General features: G+C 35.7%; 1 protein-coding gene across 5 annotated transcripts in view; it reads right to left on the bottom strand.

The window, feature by feature from the left end:
- LOC109055255 (catenin delta-2-like) overlaps positions 1–12778 on the bottom strand; it is a 78314-nt gene extending 65536 nt beyond the window's left edge. For 3 of the 5 annotated variants that reach the window (XM_042774673.1, XM_042774671.1, XM_042774657.1), the window contains exon 1: positions 12485–12777. The gene's annotated coding sequence lies outside the window, so the exon portion shown is untranslated. Of the gene's footprint in view, positions 1–12484 lie in introns of all 5 variants that reach the window. The other 2 variants (XM_042774678.1, XM_042774664.1) reach the window with 1 other exon arrangement.
- Between the last annotated feature and the right edge of the window lie 285 nt (positions 12779–13063).

Raw genomic sequence — 13063 nt, forward strand, 5'->3', positions numbered from 1 at the left:
TTAGTCATGTGATCCCGCAGGATACTAAAGTATCAAAATGCACAAACAAAAGGCACATATTGTGTTTACAGTCACACCCACATTCACTCATTCACACACTTTTACACACCCAACAGTATTTTCAGTGTAAAATCTGCCTTGATTAGCTACTGGAATTAACGAGACAGTGAAAACGAGAGCAATGCATTAAGAACTTGCATTTGGAAGATAAATATTTATGTGAAATCTCATGTGAAATCATTAAAACAAATTTCTAATTATTACAAAGTATATTAGTTATTTAACTTAGACTATATGCCGGGGGATGGGAAGATGAATGAAAACAAATATTTTTACAGCTTCATTAATCCCACAGACATTAATCATCAGTCCTTTGTATTCTGACTGTGGACAAATTTGTTTATTTATTGTCTCGACACACGACTGACAACATTGGGAATGAAACAGCAATAAAATTCAGAGCACACTGCAAGATTAAAATGTTCAATAAGGTCTTAAAGGAAACTAATCTCTTTTTTTGTGAGGCTGGCACACTGGTAGATGACGTTATGCACTTCTGCACAAAGCATCGAAATGGGACTGGAGATAATTTGTCTTTTACATTACAATCAGTATATTAATTTAACCGTGCCTGTGCTTTACCTGTAATACATTTTAGTAGTCTAGAAATGCATGATACATGCATTGTATGCGTTTAACAAAAATAAGAGTGACCAATCACTATCAAATTTAAGACCTAATTAACTATCAGCAAATGTCTTTGGAGGAGAATTGTATAGTTTTTCAAGACATGTCTCCTTGCCCAAAATGTCAATGATACATTGAGAAGCAGCGCAAATGTGAGGCATTTAAAATGCTCCTCAGATCATGTTCTCAAAGGACAGCAGAGCGTGACATCGATGATAAAGAGTAATTATGTGAGGCTTGCTGTGATCAAACAGGCCCCACTGCTTATTAGGGCTTTTTCTTCTCTATAGTCTCTGGTGGTAATGTTTGAGTGCATTTTATTTTTTCAATGGCCACCTCTCCCCCTCTTTATTTTCATGAAATAAAAGTACACAACAGCATATAAAAGGTAAAGCCTATGCGCATTAAGAAATATAATTGAAACAGTTATCCCTTTGCCGTCTGTTTACCAATGAGAGGCATGATTTCTCAGTCTCTGGTTGGAAAAGAGCAAGAAAAAGCTTTTCGGTTTAACTCACTGATAAAAAAAAAAAAGTTTGTTTACACGTCACTGCATGATTAACTTTTCAAATCTGTCTGCAACCTTCAACTGTCATGAAAGAAACTACTGATGATTTGTGGTGTGTCAGGGAAATGACAGAAAACATATATTTGCAATTCTGCAGTACGCCTGGAAAATGCATCATGGGGTATCAGTATAAGGCTTGGATTTTTCAAGCGTGGCATGAGGACATTGCTGCCATGCCTGTGTAGCTCTGGATGGAAGCGGCTGGCTCAGTAAGAGCCCTGACCTAGTATGGGATTAATGAATTTGCTGCTGGAGAGAGTTGACATTGCTGAGAGCTGTGTTTACTAGTGTTATCTATGTACAAGAACAGCAGTGGAAATTTAATACACCCACTGAGTTCTCCAAGACAAAAGCAGTGTGTTACTCCCTAAGGAGGAAGAAAGTGAATATAACAGAGACCTAACCTTGCAAACATTCGTTGTCTCATGTAATTGAAGACTATGCAATACTCATTTGTTTGTTTCAGATAATAAGTTCACTGCGTGCTGGGACCTTCTATAATTGGCCACTGAGCAGTGCCAAAGAGGACCCCTATTGGTCAAACAATGGCAAGACCACTTACAACCTCTCGCAAATACAAAATAGTTCAATTATTTTATTTGAGAGATATGAAAAATAAAAGCAAGAAAAAAAAAAAAAAAAAAACCCTGACCAAAATATGTTCCAGTGCTAATAAAACCTCTCTTAACAGGTCTCTGACAACTGCAACATCAATTGTGGTTTCCATATAAAGATCAAATAAGTATTAATCTGGGGATAAGAAGTAATATTAATTCAGATTACATGAATTAGTTTCCACAAGAAAAATAAATATTATTTGGGGGATAAAAAGCAATGTTAAACACATTACAGTTTCATATTACTTCACAAAATTATGTGCTGAAGGGATGACATACTGTAGCCCGAAAACAATTAGCATTTTCAACTTAGGTTTCCATTCTGAAGTTAATGTTTTTTTTGTTGTTGTTGTTGTTTTTGTTAAATGCCTAAAATAAGTTTAGTGATTAACACAAACTTAAGATATTTTCATATTTTACATAGAGAATAAAATATCAATATATCCAAACTAACAATGACAACAAAAAGTTCTGTAAGTACACCTTCTTTCTCTCTCTCTCTGTCTCTCTAAAACATCTTGAGGTGTGGTAAACATGGTATAAGCAAAAAAATTGACTCCGGTCTGTTGAATTATTGAAAAATAACACACATCTGAGGTATAACTCCACTTCGCATCATGGCTACTTATCCATTTATGTTTTTATCTGATATGGAATAGTGAACAAATAGTTAAATTAAATGATTTTATTCTTATTCTAAGAAAGAGACAAAACTGTGCTGCAAAGGACATGAAATTACCACAGCTATGTAAGAAATCAGTTGTCTGTGACAACAGTCAACTGTCCAGTTGAACTGTCCCTATAAAAAAGCAGTTGTGGACTGAATGCAACCCTCTACAGACACCTTGGCAAAAGAATCACCATTGGCTAGTAAATTTTTAGTTTACTATTATATATATATAAGGGATAATCAACGGCTAGCCATGACGTGGAGGCTGCGTCGGGTGGTTGCCTCTGCGAAGTGCATTAAAATCCTTTAATGCCCAGCTAGCCATTGATTATCCCGCTTATTCCATGGTCATTTGCCAAAATATAGACAAGTTAAAACTTGAATTGCTCTTTGCAGCACAATATTTGACCGAAAAATTTAAAAATTACAGTTATTTTCATCATTTATGACTCGTTAGCGCTAGCATTCTGCCAGCTTCAAATCAGACACAGAGATGACAGTGCGGTAAGACCACATTTATTTGAATGAATTATAGCATGTATTTCAATTAATTATCTATCTATCGATCGATCGAGAGAGAGAGAGAGAGAGAGAGAGAGAGAGACAGAGAGAGAGAGAGAGATGACAGTTGTGTGTCAGTTACCTGCATGTCTCTCTCTACAAACAATTACTTCAAAAACAGCGATTTTATCACCTCATTGCTGAGGAATATAATGTAGCGATCTAGTATCTATCTTTTATTTTAGTAATAAAAATTGCGGGGAAGCGCTGACAACAACTTTATGTGTGTGTTAAGCACAATCTGCGATCTCCGACCTCTCTCTCTCTCTCTCTCTCTCTCAATTCAATTTCAATTCAATTTCAATTTAGGTGTGCTTTATTGGCATGACAAAAACTGTACATTTGTATTGCCAAAGCAGTTGCAGCTGGGCTGCTTACAAATAGTGCACATATGTATTAACAGAAAGAAAAAGAATAATAGTAATAATAAAAATATATAAAAAGCATTAAGCATGTAGTGCAAAATGAATTAGTGTATGTAAGTGTATAAGTTAGAAATAAAATAAAATAAGATATAGTATTAGATTTACAGAGGCAAAATATACATCTATGTAATATAATAAAGTAATTTGGCATAACATAATCTACATGTGCTGCAAACAGCAGGTCAGGTGCATGATGAGTGTTTTCTCTTATATCATGGCAGGCAGACACATATTGAGCAGCAAACACACAGCAGTTCTTGTGTTCTCCTAACAGATACGGCAGTTTCTCATGGTTTGAAAGAGTTTTTAATGTCTGATGGATCTGCTGTATTTTATCATAGAACACTGTCTGTATGTCCGTGTATTTTGGAGCATTCTGTTAGGAAGTGCAGTTCTGTTTCCATCTGATTCAGATCACAGTGTTAACATAGTCTCTGCTCCGTTGGCAGCCATGTTTTTTATGTGTCTGCCCATCTCTATCATCAGCTTGTGTCCGCTGAGTCTGTATCTGGTCAACATGCTTCTCAGTATCATATCTGACACTGTGTACAGATAGTCTGCAATAGTGTACTCTTTAGAGCCAAATAGCATTTCATTTTACTCTGTTGTTGTGTTTGGGTTTGCCAGTTAGAGATGTAGTTCTGATTGATTTGTGCAGTAATCTGATTGATTGATTCTGATGTTGTGATTCAGAGCATCAGTAGATGTTAGTGAAGCATCAGGACTGAAGCTCTGGGTCAGCTGAGGGAGGGGCTTGCTTTCTTTGCTGATCTCTTGGTATTGCAGAGCTTTATAATGATATGATTGGGGGTCACTGAGTTTCAGATGTTTCCAGAATTGAATTGCCCTTTTTTGTATCTTTATGATTAGAGGATTTTTGCCTAATTCTGCCCTGCATGCGTTATTTGTTGTGTGCCAGTGCACATGTAATATATTATATTGGATGTTTTTCCCATTTGGTGAAATCTTGATTTGGATTTGTCAGTGGACCCCACACCTCACTGCCATAGAGGTCAATGGGCTCATTTACTGATTCTAATATTTTCAGCCAAATTCTAATAGGGATTTCTCTCTCTCTCTCTCTCTCTCTCTCTCTCTCTCTCTCTCTCTCTCTCTCTCTCTCTCTCTCCATGTGTGTGTGCAAGCAAATGATGCGTGTTGGTTAGTGTGCATCAATTAAAGCAGCGCATTAATACAGAACAGTGATTAAACTCGGAACTATCTGTGCATTAAATGGTTTTATATTACGGGGCCATTGAATGCTTGAATCTGATTGGCTGACAAGCGTTCTGAGACGTGCAATTATTTTCAGGGAAAAACATGGTGAATGTAGTTCCAGGCATCTATCTTGACCGCATTACAGTTCCATATCACTTTGCATAGTTAACTGTAATAACGGAAATTAGCATACAGTACCTATACAGCACACAGGACTAACAAAAAACAAATGACAGACGGTTTTCCAAAAGTAAATACACATGACATTTCTCACTAGCGAGGTTATAACAGTGCTGTTTAGAGACGCTGCTGCAGAACACTATTGAGGGACGCTAGAGGTAGCCTAATTCACACAAGCTCTCTCTCTTTCTCTCTCTCTCTCTCTCTCTTTCTCTTTCTCTGTGTGTCTCCGTCTCTCTCGCTCTCTAATAACTTCATTAATAACTGCATTAGAATGCTATCAATGGCTCAAGCCTCCATAACCAGCTTTAAAATGACGTTTTGGAACTAGCAAAAGAGGCGTTGAATGAGATGCGGAAGAAATAATCCTACTCACAATAGCGTTTTGAGTACAAAAACCGGACGCATCCCTTTAAATATATCATCTGATCAATGTCTTGAGGTGTGGTTACTGTAGTATAAGTGTGTTTTTTGAAGAAAGTGTGTTGTTTTTTTGGATATTTAATGTGATGTTTTCCCTGAGTTTTTTTTGTGATTTTTTTTTGGCCTGTCGTCAATTATTCTGCATTATTTTTCTAATAATCCAATAACCATAATCCAGTATTCAGACAGACCATGGAATATATATATATATATATATATATATATATATATATATATATATATATATATATATATATATATATAAAGCTAATGTTTGTAAAATGGCACAGCTATTTAAATAATGTACTGAAAGTACATTTAGCATCAGGCAGTCAAGCAATATAATACGATATTATGTTAATTAAGCATCATATGGTGATAGAACTTTAGTAATTAGAATAACCATGTATGAAAGTATATTTGTCATTTTAATTGAACTTATGTGTTGTTTTGGTTTTTGTGATTATGTTTGTCATTTATTGTTTTTTTTTTGTAATTTTAATTGAATTTTGGTGGTACTGATAAGATAACAATACTACTATGTATTCTACTACTAATAACAATATAAAACATGCTTATGATTAATGAGCTGCTGGGTTCATGAACATTAATCACGTTGTCTGAGTCCACTCGAATTCATTTGCTGAAATCAGAACAGGGACGATAATAGGTGAGCACCAGCCAATGAGATTGTCGTTTGCGCATTAGTTCCGCCTACTACCAGAGAATCCAGCAGTTCTAAAAAGCTGAAAAAATCCAAAGGAACGCTGTTGTTTTGACAGGAAATACGTAAAAAGAATATCGTTAACATATAGTGCGTAAATATCATGCCACTTCTTAGGCCACAATTTTGATTATTCTTTTACAAGAAAAGTTTCTTTGCTATTAGCACAGACATATTACCAAGGCCATAAGGTTATGTGTATTTGCAGGTTATGGCCATTTGATCCTGATAAAAGCAGACGTAGACGTGTAGAAACTGGGGTGATACAGCTTTAAAATGCTGCGCGCGCTCCTGCGGACTGCAAGCAGTTTTCAGCAGAAAATCGATTTTTCGGCACGACATGGCTATGATTAGGTCAGTGGCCAAGTGCCGGCGGCAATCACAGCCACTAATATAGAGCCGGTATCGCTCGAGTACGAGAATGATATTGCATTTATACAACAGTTTGACTGTGTGAGTGTAAATATATAAGAAAAACAATAACAGAGTGTCTTGAAAACCCTTTTGTGGTTCCTACTTCCTTCCGCCACAAATTCAAATATCTGTTTGACAGTTTAAACGGCTCAAGCCTCCATTACTAATTCGAAAATGTCAATTTAGAATTAGTAACGAAGGAACATTGAGTTGCTTCGTTTTGATTTATTTGTATTTTTTTGTATTTTAAGTTTATTGTGTTGTGTATTGTGATATGAGAGATAAATGGACTGAGCGAGTTACCTGCATCTGATACAGCATTCATTCTTCAGCTCAATCTCATATTCTCAATAAAACATTAGTTTGAATGTCTGCTGAGGAAAGCGATATCTTTGTCATACTGTCCTTTCATCTGTTAAAGGTGATTTCTGATGACAGTGCTGATCACTGCATTTGTTAACTGCATCTAACAAGCTGTTATAAAAGTAAAAATAATTTCAGTTTCAGTCTCTTTCAATATAAAGTCTTTACTGCTGACTTGTAAAACAGTCACTTGTCACCATCTAATGGAGGAACAATGTCACAAAAATCACCATCACAAACACACACACAATGTTTCTCAATACTAAATACTACTATGTATATAAAATATTATTTTATTGAATAATAAACAACAACAGCCATCATAAAAGCCATGCTCTAATATACAGCATTAAAGTTACATAAAATATAACGTGATGGGATTTTGCCTTCAGCCGAAACTATTTGCTCTGGAACCTAATAACAGATTAATGAGACCAAAGACTGTCCATCAGATTTACCAAAATTAAATTATATCTCATGTTTAACCACTATAGAGCCATCAGAGCCAGCGGCAAATTCCAGAAGATCTGGCCTGGCTGCTCTCGGTAGGTTCATGAGCGCTGAACGACTGCTGACGCCCTGGAGCGCAGGTCTCCGAAAATGTGTAAGCAAATTTTCAAATAGACATTATCTTTATTAACAAACCATATATTTGAAGCCAAAAAACTCTTAAAACTACATTCCGTGCCAGTATTGTTTTTAAATATTAGTGGATTTGGATGTCTGCCATGACACTCGCTGTGAGAATTGAGAAATACTGGAAGTGGAGTGATACATATATATCTATGGCATTTGCAAAAACAACACTAACCTTCCTTTTGCAATTATTTTGGTTGGCAAATCTAAAAATAGATAGCCAGGGTTCTGTCTCTCAAATTTCATATTACATGTGTCAGTGGATTCCTTAATCACAAGTGCAAATGCTCAGTGAGCACAGCTTGTTTCTCCTCATTCTAGGTCTGTATAATCCAGGCATTCAGGTAAGAATGCATTTCTACCCTCCTATCAAGTCTTTTCTGGAGCACTGACAGTGTGTGCATAAACAAGGCAGCTCCCCGGTGCATTGGTCATGCACATTTAAGATGTTTCCATGGTACACTGGCTAAATGAAGTTGAGGAAAGATCACTCACTCAAGCACTTGATCTGTGTACAAGGCAGTGCTGGGAAAAGACGCCCTACAACAACAGCAAGACAACTTAACACACACTGGAAATTAGCAAGAGGAGGCTGTTTGATTTCAAAGTCATATCCAAAGGATTCTGTTTGCTCATAATTGCAAAATAAACAAAAAAATACATTTGCTGAAATTATACTCTTACCTGTATAATAACTTAAAACTTCAGCTAGGGAAAAAATGTCCATTAAAATATACAAAACAATTGGCCTAGCCACAAGATGGACAATGCAACAGTATTACATTGTTGTTGTTGTTGTTGTTGTTATTATTATTATTATTATTTCAAAACTGAGGTCCTCTGAGGTAATTTTTACAACATTTGATAACTGTGGCTCAAGGTGGCATGGCTTGATACAAGATGTGAAAGAACTGGTTTCAGAATCAAGAATGTGAATGTGAGCTGTGAAATAAATATTTTTAATAAGCTACTGTATAAAAAAAAAATTCCCAGGATGTAGTACAGTATTTAAAATAAGTAAAAATGGCAATACTTCACAATAAGGTGGTCCCATTAGTTGATATTAGTTAATACATTAACTAACATTAACATTACCTAACAATGAGCAATACATTTGTTATGGTATTTATTAATCTTCGCTAACATTAATTAATAAAAATACAACTATTCATTATTTGTTTGTTAGCTCATTAAATACATCAGTAACAATTTAGAGACCAGATCTCACTGTTAACTATTTTTTTATTAGCTTGCATATAACTAGCATATTGGCTGTTTATTAGTACATATAAAGCACATATTAATGCCCTATTCTGCATGACCATATTTAAGTCCCTTAATCCTACCATTACCTAAACTTAACAACTACCTTACTAACTAATAATAAACAGCAAATTTGTTTACTGAGGCAAGTCATAGTTAATACTTAGTTAATAGTGAGAATTGGTCCCCAAACTAAAGTGTGGTCAGTATATTAAATTATATAGAGTTACATCTTTTGATTGTAATAATGTATTAGTAAATGTTGAAATTGACCTAAGATTAATAAATGCTTACTAAATATTTTTAATTACTATTGTTAATTCATGAGAACTAATGTTTACAAATGAAAATGTACTGTAAAGTCTTACCATAATTTGTTGTGTTGAAATATAAAATATGGTAGTCTGCACTGATTTGATTAGTAAGAAATTACTGCTATATCTCATAAAATCCTGTGATATTGACTTCCATATTTTATAGTGTCCCTCTGAACCTATAATATATATTAATCTTCAAATATGACAGGAAAAGCTAATGATAATCATGCACACATCATATGTACTCAGTGATCTTTTCTCTTTCACATCATTTGAAGGTTAACTATGGTGTTTGCACATCTAGCTACAAATTAAGTGTACACATCAAGCCTCAAATCGAGTCATGAAAGGATCATCAAATTCCAGGTCACTATTTGGCTACTCCGGGTAAATTTGACAATCACTGCTCCAGGTGTGTGTTCACGGTGTGTGTGTGTGTGTGTGTGTGTGTGTGTGTGTGTGTGTGTGTGTGTGTGTGTTCACTGCTATGTGTTTGCACTTTGGATGGGTTAAATGCAGAGCACGAATTCTGAGTATGGGTCACCATACTTGGCTGTATGTCACGTCACTTCACTTCAAATTCCAGGACACTATTTGGCAGATCTTCTAAGGGACAACCATGAAAATATAGAAGACTCTGCGCTTTCATATCCTCCTGTATGATAGCTATTACTGCATATCAGCTTTGAGTGTCAGCTCAGACGACAACAATGGCAAGCGTCTGTGTCATCAGCAGCTTTATCTCTGGGGTCATTATCAGAAGAGGAGACTGAGTCGGTCCATACCAAGTGGCTAGAGTCAAGTCTGGCATTTATCAATAGGTCTATTACTTTCTCCTGAGCAGAATACTGAACACTATATGAGCATAATATAGACTTTCTCTGTCCCCCTACAACAAACCAGTTTAAAATCTTACAGAAAACTATAAATGTAAATACTGTTACCATCAAATTTTTTTTGTAAATGTTAGAATTTATAACAAAATATTCATGGCAAATAAAACAAGACCTGCAAAAGTCACAAGATAAATCTACAATAAACTGCGGTTAACCTGTTAGATCATATGTGAATATGAAATTAAGCATATAAAAGAATACCTCTACAGACTAACAATGAGCAAACAGAAGAATGCAGGAATGACAAGAAAAAGCATATTGTTAATAAAATGCCTATTATAAGCACTAATGGGCTCCATTTGCTGAACCATTTTAATAAGTAATAATAATACACTCTGCTTTTGCACATTTTGATGTCTTCCCACCAAGTTTAAGCTATTGATTAGCTATCTGTCCATTATTCTGAATTTGCAGGCCCATTGATGGAGAAGGTCAGGTCATAACAGTTTTCTTGTATAATCGGTATCGAATATTTGAACGTTTAACATTTAACAACAAACATTATAAGTTTTTATCTGTGTTTTGAATGTATATTGCAAATACCCCAAGCAGGACTGCTACTTGTCCTGTTTTCCTGTAAGATACCTCAGTGAGGTCTTCAAGAGTACACGACCTGTTACAAAATGCATGCACAGCTTGCCCATTCTAAATCATATGCAGCCATATGCTGAAGCTAGCAGGTTAATACCAGTATGCATACAATATTTCACAGTCATGCACTGTTGCTCTCTGAGAGCATGCTCTTAGTGTTGGTGCATCAGGACATTAAAATGTTGAATACCAGGGCTAGGTCTGCTGAAACCTTTCTGCACCAAAAAAGAAATAAATAAATAGAAAAAATAAATAAAAAATCCATATGAAATGTATAATTTATGATCAACCTGAGAATGTCTGATCCCCTGAGCGATCAATATTTTCTGTCTCCATCTCTCTCTCTCTTACTCGCATTATATCTCTTTTTCAGTAGAAAATTACTTTTGTGCATTAATGCGCCAGTAAATAAAGCTCTTGCATCAACATTCTTGCATCAACACTTTATCACTTCATCTTGTTGCTGCAAAAAGACAAAATAATAGGTATAATAGGTACATATGCTAATATACCTAAAACTGTAAAAAACTGTTACAGTAATAATTACTAATTGGTTAACTGTAAATTACCTTATATACTGTGCATATATCATGATAAAAAAATTATGTTCTACTTTAAATAATATGTATAATGTTACCAAAACATTGTAATATATATATATATATATATATATATATATATATATATATATATTTAAAATGTAAAACATTTATAATTTAAATTTATAAACTATAATTATTTAGAAAAAAAATATTATAGCCTATTTAACAAGGCAATAAGTATATTTTTAGTGTAAAGTATTGTAAAATTTTGCTTCCCAGAATTTCCCACATGAATTATATAATTTTTTAGATCTTATAAAATGTTTGTTTTCTATATACACAGTTAGGAACTGTAAAATATACAGTCACCAAAATGCCATCCTGTAAAGTGTGCAAACCTTCACTGTATTTTTACAGTACAATTTTTGCAACCATCCGTCAGTTTTTTTACCGTAAATGTATAAAAATTCAAGAATAAAAGAGATAAATGTCATAATTCTGTTCTTAAACAGCTGCTTATGCATAAGTGAGCACCAACATACTATTTTATAACATATGTGCCACTTGTGGGAAAAGATTCAAATTATTCAAATATATAAACACACACACACACACACACACACACACAAATCACATGTGGGCCTAATAGCTTCTATACCCGCTGAATTATTGTTCATTCTTTTTCAAGACGGCCTCACCTAATCAAGTGAAGGGAGAGGCGGTCAGTCTAGCCACAGAGCCTACAGCCTTCCCATTTCTCCATCAGCACACCTAAACTAATAGGCTTTATTCATCTTTCATACTCAATATCCATTTAAACAATGTTTTATTAAGGATTTTTCTGTCACACGGTCAAAAATGATCAATTTCAGCGTGATGCTAGAAAAAAATGTGGCAACTCGAAACAGCAAATCAAGAAATTCAAAATGAATGGACACAAATGAAAACGATGCTTTACAAGCAAAGCCGTTGACAGCTGGTATTTCATAACGAAATGCGAGGAACATGCTGTAAAACTAGACAAAGAACCATGCCCGTGGACTGGTGTAATCTTATAAATACATCATTGAAATTTAGGTCAATAGGGAAGTAATAGGTTTTCTGTGCTCGCGCTCCCCCTCCCATCCGTCTTACACGGAGAATGATGCTCTAATGGATTCCATTTTTGGTTCCCAGCCTGCGCTCACAGCCCTGTGAATGCGAGCATGCGATAAAAATTCCCTAAACACAAAACCAGCGACATCCAGATGCTAATAAACACATAACATGTGCTATTACTACGCGTACCGGGGGTTTCGCAACTGTTCCGAGCGTTTTCTTGGCAGATAGCGTGATTGTAGGTGGGGAATGTGACAGATGGAAATGCAACTGGAATGACATTGCGCTTACCGAATAATGCCCAGAGGAACAACGCTCTTCTCACTTCCCCTTCCCCGAATTAAAGCCGACAATTCACAGCGAGCGACACACGGAAATCATTTCCAACGACTGGCATTGAAAGCAGAAGAGATGCTGGTGTGTCGAGGAAAAAACAGCATCCGCTAGGTATCCAAGGAAAACCGTGAGGATAGAAGGAGACCGGAAAACTGCGTTGGGTAGCCGCGAACACCACCAGCAGCAGCAGCTCCTGCTTTCTCCCTCTCTCTCCTCCTCTTCCCTGCTGGACCATCCCCATCCGAGCACCTTGCTGCAGTGATGACGACGCGTCCCATAGTGACATCTCGCGCTCACGTTTGGAATTGCACCTTCCATTGGAACGCCAGGGTGTCAGACTTTGGACTATCGACGTAATTTTTGGTCCATACATTGCAGTTGAATTTTCCTTTGCGCGGTTTTAAGAAGATCCGAACACCTACTTCTGAATTAATAATTATAGGCATACTACGTTCAAGAGCTTTATGGTCAAAGAGAATAGCTAGCCAAAATTAAATTTTTATAAACACATAGGCCTAAATGTATATGACCAAA

The sequence above is a fragment of the Cyprinus carpio genome, chromosome A2 (assembly GCF_018340385.1).
Source record: "Cyprinus carpio isolate SPL01 chromosome A2, ASM1834038v1, whole genome shotgun sequence".
In the NCBI taxonomy this organism is placed as follows: Eukaryota; Metazoa; Chordata; class Actinopteri; order Cypriniformes; family Cyprinidae; genus Cyprinus; species Cyprinus carpio.